Below are 11,613 nucleotides of genomic sequence, written 5' to 3'. Positions count from 1 at the left end.
CCCTCTCCAATTTCTTTGTCCGTGAAGATCGAAAGACGAGGTGAGATCCGTGTTATTCTGAACCGAAGTTTTAACATAAAGCATGAAGATGTTGTTCTGATAAATTGACAAATTGACAACGAATATCTCCTACAATGTCAAAATTTCGTAGGATTCACGCAAATAAAAAAAACATGTACAGTAAAAAAGAACAGACCATACAAACGACATCAAAACCATATTCCGTTTGTAAAACACATTTGTAACCAAAATCGAAAAAAGAAACACAAATTTATCATCACTGGATAGTTTTCGTCACATTTATCTGCTGTGAAAGAATTTATGCATGAGATGCAACATCAATAATCACACATAGCTTAAAAAATGTTTCCTAAAATTTTACTTCGAGTAAGCTTCGGATGTACTCGGATCTTTCTTTAGAGATGAGGATCTACGGTTGACCACTTTCAATTTCTTAGCTATTGTGCAGCGGTTGTTTCTTCAGAAGAAATAAGGAAAATGGCGGCAGAAGACCCACTTGCAATATTTTAATTCACAATAAAGGGTATTTTGGTCATTAATCTTTCTGAGTGTAGCCAGATAAATATTATCCTTCTTAAATGCATGGATTTATTCTCCAACTCAAATAGTAAAAGTTGTCTAACAAATAGTCAATGTCAAATTAAAAAACGAAAGCTAACAAAAGATTACTAAACAAGCCAACCTTAATAATACTTACCAAACTGGACCTTAATGTATAACAAAGAACGATTAAAATAATAAACCAAGTATTACCAATTTACCACATTAAGCCATTTTATATCGAAGGTAGTAAAGAGAATAGATCAAATAATAACTCACATACATAATAATATACATGTGATTTTAAAACCGTTGAATTACGGTTATTTTATTAATTCCAAGATATGGTTAATGTATTATCTGTATGGCAAATCAGAAGAATGGATCACCTCAAAATGATATGGAGAATATTAATTCAGTTGGACAAAAAATTTATCAATCGGAAGTATACGAAAAAATGAACAATTTTACTTGCTCATTCTCGGTTATTTCAGCTAAATGTTGACTAATATATATGAAAAAGGAACATAGCTCTCAAAAAATTTGGAAAGTTATCCTGAAATAATATTATCAAATCAATTCTCAATATATACATATAATCAAATCAAGTTTCTGCCTACAAAATTGGGACAGGAAAGGACAGTTTGGCCTGGCCAAATGTCACATTACAACACCCTCAATATTGTGGAGAGCTTTTCTCGCAATCTTGAACTTTTTTGTCAAGGAACTTTGGCTACTCAGAACATACTTGGTGATGAAGAACTCGATCCCGTTCCTCAGAGATTCGTACTCAGGAATGGTAGCAATACGCGTAAAAACATTCCAGACGAGTTTATCTGGAAACTCGAGTAAATAAAACCCGGAAATGCATAATCCTTTTGGGAGTCGGATGGATGGCGTCGTTTAACTCAACTGCCTTCAAAACTGCTAATGAAAGACTAAAACATACAACCATTTCTGCAACAAATTTAGCTAGGTGCATGGATCTGATCAATGGCATTGAATCCAGTTCCTTGAAATGATCCCACAAACAGTACTGTGAAATTTAAACAAAGGGCTAAGATAAGTTAAAGAAATGCTAAAAAAGAAGTGGTCCCACTGAAAAAGTAAAGCCACGGCAAGATGCATATGGGCCACGACTTTCAGTAATCTCATATTTGTATCCAATAAAAAATATTCAACAGCAAATGCCATAAATGGAAATCAATGCCAAGTAAAAATACATAAAGGAGTGGCTATATCAACACAGAAAAGAAAAAGTATCATGAATTTATGTCTCAACTATAAGGAAGGCACAACTTTTCTTTCTTCTAAAGAAGCATCAGATGAAGCTCACATCGGGAACTATATCTTTGAATATGTGTACAAGTGCATTGAAGAAGCTGGGCCACAATATATAGTTCAAGTGGTAACAAACAATGCTTGAAATAACATGACGGCGAAAGACTTGTTCAAGGAGAAGAGGCTACATATATTTTGGACTTAATGTGCAATTCACACCATGAATCTTATGCTTCAAGGAATTGGGAACTAACCTAAGTTCAAAGAGGTGATTGAGAAGGCAAAAAGCTTCACCATCTTTATTCATATGCATCACAAAAAAAAATTGTCAATGATGAGGAAGTTTACCCAAAAAAGACAATGTGAGGCTGGGAGTGACAAGATTTGCAACCACTTTTCTAACTTTGCAAATCTTGATGGAGAAGAAAAGTGAACTGAGAGCTATGGTTGCTAGTGAAGAATGGAATGTATGCAAACATTCAAATATTGTAAAGGGAAAGCGGCATATAATACCGCTTTGAGTGCCTATGGGGTAAGTTTTTGCTTGAATCTGTTTGCTCCTTTAGTTAACGTGTTTCGTCTTGTTGATGGGGATAAGAAATCATTTATGGGTTTTTTGTGTGGTGAATTACTTAGAGCGAGTAAAGAGATTAAAATGGTATTAAAAAATCAAGAGCTTCACTATCATCCGATCATTGACATTATTGACGAGAAAAATCGTGATCGGCTTGATAGTCCACTACATTTGGACGCCTACATCTTGAACCCTTATTTCTCATTCAATGACCGGAGCATAGGAAATTGTTCAATAAAGAGGGTGGATTTGGACGAGCAATTGCTAAGGCGGGATGCGCAATTGATGATGAGAAATATGATCTGGATAAGAACCAAGTATTAAATAATAATTGCTTACTTTATTTTGTAATTTTTATTGCTTGTTTTTTGGTTTACTAATTGTTATTGTTTGATTAGTTTATTTAATTGGATAGTGGCATCTTTATGGAAATGGTGTACCTAAATTGCAATAAATTACTAATAGAATCCTTTCTTTAACTACAAGTTCTTCTGGTTGCGACAGAAATTGAAGTACTTTGGAGAGGGTAAGTACTTAATTACTTATTGTGTACTAATTATTAAATTTTTAAATATGTATTCAATATTAATATTTTTCTTTAATGTAGATCCATACAAAGAAAAGAAATAGACTAGAAATCGAAAGTTTGAACAATCTAGTCTATGTTCAATCCAATACCAAGATCATCAAGAAGAAGAAAAAAAGTGGATGTGTTGCTTGCTAGTGAAGTAACTATGGCACAAGCATGAATTGTTGAAGGTGGAAAATGGAAATGAAATGAGACAAATGTCAAAGATGTAAAGGAACTTCACGAAGAAGAATTTGTATCGGATGGAGAAGAGGAGATGTCATGGATTTTTAGTTTGAATCCTATACACAGAAAGTGTTGGAAAAATATAGAGAGGAACAAGAAGAATAAGATGTTTGGTCTTAATATCCATACATTATGTTGGAAAAATGTTGAAGATGTTTAATCATGGTATGAAGGCTGTAGCAAACATATGATATGTAAAAATTTATTAAAACAATGCTTGATAGGGACCAATAAAGCAGAGGTGTTACCAACTCCAATCTCATAAAAGTTCCAGGTAACTTTTTTATCTCCATTACTGCTAAACTATGAGTTCATTTCAATTCCAGATTCTAAATAACTACCACAAAGGTCTGAAACACTTGGTACTTCAATCTCTCAATTACTGAATAAGTGGTTAAACTAGATAAAGACGTCCTGATACAGAAATCAAGAAGTCCTACCTGTAAAGTGAACCTGTGGTTTTTGTCGAAGCTGCACAATTTAGATGCAAGAAGACAGTAGTATTTGTTAAATATTTTTTCCTGCAGACAACACTCCACGAGTACCCGCATGATCTCTCGATCCTAAACATAAATGTACAAAAGATGACACAAATTTTGAAATATCAGATAAACAATTAAGAAAACCGAATACGTATATGGAACCTGCTTCCCCAGTAACTCTAGTCTCAGAAGTTTCTCAAATGCATCGATGTAATCCTCAGCACTCATAATTATGCAAAAAATTGCTCTTCTTGCATATGTATTCATCCTTTGTGCGGCAGCAAGCTGTAGCATCTTTTTGGTTTCAGGAATCTCCTTATCAATTGCTCCGGCAACGTCTTCGAGGTTATCTATACCTGAAGCAATAACCTCAGACAACCACCATTGGCCTTTCTTGTAGGGATCAAGAAACTGACTCCATTTTAACCCTCGAATTAATATATTATCTACTTTTAACTGCAAAAACAATAGAACGTTACCAAAAGACCATTGACATTCACATCACAAAAAATGGCAAATCACATTTTTTCATTATCTATATCTATTTAATATGGAAGAAATAAACAGAAAAAACTTCAGAAATATTTTAAACTATTTTTCAGACCATTATTATTATGTTACAAGTTGTGTGTTTCGCTGAGTAATCAAGCTAATGCTTTCTTTCACAAATTTCAACATTTAGTAAACTTTGTCCGCATACTGCATAATTAAGTCTTGCAGCTTTTTCCAACAAAGTGCTTGATCATTGTTCCAGGCAATCTTAGATCAACCAAAACATAAAGACAGAAAAAATTACCAGAATTCGACATGTTGCCTGAGACAAATAACTGTGAAAATATGGAGGAAATTGGAAAGATACTAATATACTGGAAAGCAGACAAAAAAGGGTGTAGCTTGCAGCTGGGTCCATAACAGTAGACACGAGACAAAAGAATGATTATTTGATTCAATTAAATACATTAAATTAATAAGCTATATGAATCAACATAGGAATGGCAGGGTCTTCAAATGCATTAATGCCCATCCATTCACGTAAAAAGTCTTACGGAAGTAATTCATGACGCAACAGAAAGTATTAAACAGGAAGGAAAACATAAGCCAGTGGACACCTTTTGTAGCCACTTCTTTACTTGGGTATACTTTGGAGTATTTTCCTCGGATTTTTTTCTATTGTTCTTGATATCGTAAATAGTTTCAAGCATAAATCTCATCTGCAGAAAATGATGAACATCAATTGATGTTTGAAGCAGATATGATTCAGAAAATACTGATAAAAATATGTACTCTGTTACAGCTCAAATTTGATTGCCCCTCTTCAGAAGATGTCTTCAAATAATTTGCCCTACTCTGAACACTTGAGATTAAGTTTTTCATCTCACTAGGATCATCTCCTCGTAATTTCATGCCACAACCTATCAGAAGCAAGACGATTTTATGAGAAGCTAGCCAAATAAACCAGAACCAAGTTCATTTAAAGAATAAAGAATACAATAAATAGCTGGCTGTCAAAAGACATGACAATAAGTATACACAAACATGTTGGTAAAGACATTCTTCAAACAGGAAAAGAAAGTTAGAACCAAGAATATTTCTAACAAAGAAGCTCCAAGATGCTGTGTTTGTGTATCTAGTACATTATGGAAATATCAAGCAATCACATAAAGAATCTATGAACTTGTGGTGCAAGTACCTGAACTTCAGTGTTCCCTGCACATAGACATTTCCTTGATAATTGTAAATAATTGACAACCAGAACTACGTGAATAGTTGAGCAGTAGAAAAGTTCACGGTTTCAAGCATAAACAAATACAAGCATCGCATTTCTGAAACTGATCTTTCATATCTATCACTGAAAAAAGGGTTCTTGTTTAAGATGAGGTGATATTGGCAAACAGGCACAAAAACAAAGGTTAATTAACATCATAGTTATTAAAGACACTCGCCTGACTGCGCCAATAACCCAGGCGCAACACATTAAACAGGCATACCCTTTAGGCGCGCAGGGCAGATGGGAGTGCGCAGAAGCATGTGCCTTGGTTGCTGTGTATTGAGATTTTGTGCATACATATAAAATAATTCAACCAAACAAATTTTAAAGCCCAATAGCAAAATTCTGCCTATTTAATGTTTAAAAAACCCTATATGCATATGTTTCATCTCCCTCTTGCTCAAATTCCATCTGCGTCTGCACGAGTCGCTAAATTGAAGAGTGCAACTGTGCAGCAGCTGACCTTCCATCAAGATAATAATAATACTCAGTTTTGTTTCTGTCACTGAAGGTTAGCATAATTATTCCTCAGTTCTGTTTCTGTCAAAGTTCAGCAATTATTCCTCAAAGGGTAGCACTAAGTGATCATCATTCGTGAGAATAGCAATACAGCCACTGGCCCACTACTCAATTTTGTTTTTGTCAAAGTTCACTGGATGATGATGTTCCTTATTTCAATATATTTACACTTTGTATTTCAGCAATATATTTATATTTTATAATTTGTATTTAATTTATGTAATATCTTAGTATAAATCACTTTATACATATGTTGAATTTTAAATGCGCTTTACTTCTACTTTGGTAAAGCGTGCGCCTTGCACCTCAGGCTCCTGGCGCTTTAGCATGTCTTGCGCCGTAAATAACTATGATTAACATCCAAAGCCATAAAAGGTTTGATCCCAGTCAAAAAACATTGGAAAAAAAATGAACTTACATTGTAAAACTGTTTTGATTGTAGAAACATCAAGCTCTGTTAACCGCTTGCTTAGAATGATCAAGAAATGGAAATTGTCAAATAGAGAGCTTATCAATGGGTAAAAATATGCACATACAAAAATAATAATTGTTTAGACAAGAATAAAGTTGAAGTGTCAAATATTTAAGTCACTCATGGAGGGATTATTGATTATTCATTTGAAGAAGTACAATGGCAGTGTTAGATAGCAAACACAACTTTTTTGGTAAAGTCAATGATGTTACTACAAATAAGAGTACAACAAGAATCACAAATTTCTAACAGTTAGATGCTCAAGAAAATATTTTCAAGAGATACAGCTTAACTTCTTCGACCTCATAAATTACCTTGAGCAGACTCCAAAAACATATAAATTTGATAGTAGAAGAGCCAGATTCTGTAAGGAGATTTTGTCCTTCTTCAAATACTCTTCCTGAAAATAGAACAAAAAATAGCCTTAGTTGTATGAACACGGGAGCTGGTCACATTCCACAACAAACTACACATAATTTTGAACTACATAATCAATGCCTTTTCATTAATTGCAGAACTGATTACTTAGAATATAATGACATAAATACAATGGTGTAAAACATGCTCTAAAAATAAGCACCTCAAAACGTTTTGCCAGGCATGACAGAAGCTTGGCCCCAAAGTCAATCCCAACCAAACAAGCCATGCCAGCAGCAGAAGCAGCAAAAATAGCTGCATGCCTTCGAAAAGAAACACGGAGCGAGGTTCCATGTCAGCAAAAATGATAAAATAGAAGCTAATTGATAGGAATCATTAAAAAAAATCTGACTTTAAATATCATACATCGGCAAGTAAAAGTCAAACAGATTACAAGTGTAAATCATCGAACACTTGGGTAAAAGCTCAGATGGTAATAGAGGGATGTACCAGAAGCAGTAAAGAAAAAAATGAGTTAAAGCAAAAAACAGTCAAATAAATGGCATAAACTTCCAAAAATACAGTTAGTTTCTTATTCTTGCATGGCTTATCACCTGCATGTTCAAAAATCTGCTCACTTTATACTTGGTGCACAATTGATTCCTGCAAGCCTCTATACAGGAATAATTAAACCACATATTCAATGAAGACGATAAAGAAATAAATCCAACATTTCCTCAAAAATCTGCATGGTTTGATATTGGAGGAATAATAGCAGGCCCAAATGTTGAAAATATTGGGCCAAGAAAGAGGCCTATAAAGGAAACCCAACAATTTATAAAGCATGCCAGAGGAATAGAAAAAGCATTATACAAGGTGGGGTGGGAAACGATTATCCTATTTGTGTTACTTATTGAAGACTGCATCAGAATCATATACAGAAATTCTCAAATAATGTGTCAACCAAAAGATGAATCTGACTGGCGCAAAAAGTTGTAAACTTCTAATTCATTGATAGTTCAACTGCGGACAAATGAGGAAAAAAAGAGGAAACAATAAGAAACTTAGAGGAGGCATCAAACTCAACTGTTCGAAGCCACTTATCTCCCTAGAACATGATCTGACAACCTCTTCACACACAATTTGAGAGTAAACATTGTGGCCAGCTGACTGCATATAGACAAGTTATCAGAGAATGGAATACCAACAAATTTGCTCTGCCGTTCCATAATGAAGCAGGCATTCATAAGAACCAGCGATAGTTGAAAAAGTGAAATAGCACTCCAAATATCATATAAATAGATGATACAAAATGAATATAGTAATATGCGGCTTACTTGAATACATCTAAAGACTTCACCCGTTATTGATTTAGCGTCAGAAAGCTTATTTAATATCCCTGAAGAAAAACAAGTAAATCAGGAGATATAATATCATGGTGAAGAGATCATACACTTAACTTACTGTCAAGTGCACTGCACCTTCACTTATTTATTTATTGGTATAAATTGACAATCATGCACTTTATAGATTAATTCTCAATCTAAAACAAAGCCATCTCAAACTTTAATTGCTAAAAAATTATATTTACTAAACATTGTACACATGAAAAGAATTCAAAATAATTTCTTAAGTTTAAAATTTATGAAAAATCAATAGAGGGTATACCAGACATTTTGCCGAAGAGAGAGAATGTGCAGTGCACTCGACAAGGAAAATGGCGAGCATCTCTCAATCAGTACAAAATTAAAAGGAATCAACATGCCAAGGTAAATTTGTACCTCGTACTTGGAGACGTAGTTGATCGTATTCTTCTGATCCATCTCCACCATGAGATCTAAGATGAGGATGCAAATATTTTGTTGGTGCCTCGTTTGGAAAGCTATCCAGCACCACATCAGCGAAAGATGATTCAACCTTATCAGAGGTTCTAATATCTGAATCATTTGCTAGTTCGGTTTTTTGTTCTTTTTTGATTAGCTTACAAGTTTTAAGTTTTTCAGCTGAAAATTGGTTATCGAGGTCTTTGCTAGGAAGAATTTGAATCTGCCCATCATTTGATGAATCAATTACTGAAGGAATACCATCAAACAACATGTTGATTTCATCATCTCCCCGTAAGTTCCCTTCCTTTATCTTGAGTTTCTTTGTGAGTTTCCTTTCCAATGTCAAATCAGCTTCAGCCAAATTTCTGTCACCTAGCATGTCTGCCTCAAGATACTCTTCAAACTTTGTTTTCCTTCCTTTCACCTTTTTAGTATGATTTGGTAAGATCACCTCCTCCATTACATTGTTATGCTCCTCAAAACTACCAACCCTTGAGTTAGAATCTTCACCCCGTTCATCATCTGAATTTTCATCTTGTACTCTTCCACTATCAGTACTTTCAGGAATTCCTTCAGTTTCCGCAATAGAATCAAGAACAGAAGGTATTCCCTCGACTAATGAGTCAATATCATCATTGGCGGCACTCAACCTCCCATTTTTCACCTTGAGTCTCTTCGCAAGTTTCCTCTCAAATCTTAAATCATCCTCTGCAGATAAAGACCTTCCTCCCATCTCCATTTCAAGATACTGGCTGAAACCGCTTTTCGAACACCCTCCTAAACCTTTTTTTATCTTGGATTCCTTTGACTTAATTTTGGAATCTGCTATCATAGAAAGTTGTCCACTGCAATCCTCACTACTTACGCCCTTTACAGTTATCAGATTACTTGATTTCCTTTTGAATTTCTTCACCTTCTGGGGCTGCACGGCGCAACCTTTTACTATATTATCCATGGGAGGTAATTTTTCGACAGGCTTCGAATTCAACTGCGGAGGATTTCTTTGATTCCCGGGACTGCTAACACAATTTGCAAAAATAAATATCTCATCATTGGAAAGCAAAAACTCCGATGGATTAAGTATTCATTGACACTGATCCNTATATTACTTGATGTTGGACCCAAGAATCGAACTTTTTCTTGTTCGTAGCTGATCGAGCTTCTTTTCTGCGCTCTCTGCGGGATTTATCACCGGATTTTTCAATTGCAGCTAAATAACAGAAGAATTCCAAAAGGAAAGATAAAAAAACATCAGTCTCTCCCATTTTCACCTAATAGATTGAAATACACATGGAAGTTGAGAAAATCTCACCCATTATTTCTTCGAATTTGCAGGTTTCAAAAAACTTGGGTGCTTCCGAGGGTTGATCGAAGAGAAAATGTTGACGGCTGAGTGAAAGATTTTTGTAGGTATGGGTAGGCCCAATTCAATATTACATGTCCCTATAAAAAATCAAATTTTATTTAAATATTAATTCGGTTAATTGGTTAAACTAAATTTTTATGAAGATAATCGAAATCAAATCGATTTAACCAATTTTTAAAAATCAGATTTCTGAATTAATTATATCTAGTAGGTTAATTTCATTTAAATAAAATTTTGCTCATCCTGAACTGACATGAGATCGAAAAGACGTTAGTTGGAAACCCAATTACAGGGATCCAAAATTTGAATTTCTATTATTAATTTAAAAAAATTCTAGATTTAACTCGTTTCAGAGTCCAGATCATATTATCACTAGTCCGAGAAAAATATTTTTATATTTTTCAAGTTAGAGCTAATAAGAACTTATTTTCAGACAACCATCTCATAAAAATGTAAATTCAATGGAGTGGTCAGAGATTGATCAAACGTAGGTCAAATTTGGGTTGGACTAACCCAATTTTTTTTTTTTTAAATTATCCACTCCAACTCTTTAATTTTATAGAACAATTTCGTTAAACAGTATAATTTAATGATTTTTTCTGTTTTATATATAATATATTATATTTTTTGTAATAATATATAATTTATTACATTAAGTACAATCTCTTCCAACTCTAATTTTTGGATCCGAGAATAGCAACGTTATCAACGGGGAGAGAGGTGGTTGATAATCTTGACTGTGCAAACTTAAATATCACTTGTGGAAAAATAGTGAATCGAGTAATTAGATTTATAATTTGATTGCGTTAAATATATTATGAATATTATTATATGTTGTCATCTCATCGAATTTAGTTTGAAATGTCTTCTTAATTAAAAATATATATGATTGATAATTGATTTTTAAACTTTTAAATAATTCTTTATGGGCATTGGTGATACCCCATAAGAGTTCGGGTCATGGATGACCCGGGATGTTAAAGGGATAGCTCAAATCAGAGTCAATTTGCAGGATAAATTCTTCAGGAGCCGGGCAGACGAGTACCCGGGACATTTTCTCCTCGTGCTACCTTATTCCCGGGATCTCGTACAAAAGTTCCTGGGAAGATTTTCACCCGGGTTACCTCGAAATCAGCACTTCACTCAAGCGCACCAGCATAGGCTACCTTATGTTTGACAATCATTACTATCAGAACAGGGGTTGGCGAGTCAGAGAAGTTGTCATAAGCAGGATATGGACAGTCATCTTGCTATAATTAGTAGGTTGGCATTAAAAGCAAGGTAATCATAGATTTCATTCATATAAATATCAGGTTTGAGTAAGATTAAGGGGTTCACTTCTTCAACATTTTCTTACAGCACTTTGTTATCATATTTTCTCTAAAAAAAACCCTCATTGACTTGAGCATCAGAGTGGTCACGTCGGATTCTCTTCCGGCTCCCATTCACGTGGTTATTTCTGTGTTTCCAAGGTAATCTTATTCTTCCTGGGAAAAGAGTGCTCGGTTCGAATATCTCTTGTCGCGATCTCATTTTTCGCTCATCCCAACACTTCGACCCGGTGAAATTGTCCATCTATCGCTCACCCAATTC

General features: G+C 34.4%; 1 pseudogene; it reads right to left on the bottom strand.

Moving 5' to 3' along the window:
- Positions 1-1,042: 1,042 nt before the first annotated feature.
- LOC140962617 (uncharacterized) lies at positions 1,043-9,934 on the bottom strand (annotated as a pseudogene).
- Positions 9,935-11,613: the final 1,679 nt, after the last annotated feature.

Source organism: Primulina huaijiensis, chromosome 17 (genome assembly GCF_012295235.1).
Source record: "Primulina huaijiensis isolate GDHJ02 chromosome 17, ASM1229523v2, whole genome shotgun sequence".
In the NCBI taxonomy this organism is placed as follows: Eukaryota; Viridiplantae; Streptophyta; class Magnoliopsida; order Lamiales; family Gesneriaceae; genus Primulina; species Primulina huaijiensis.
The sequence above is the reverse complement of the archived record's forward strand: the minus strand, read 5'-3'. Positions and strand labels throughout refer to the sequence as shown.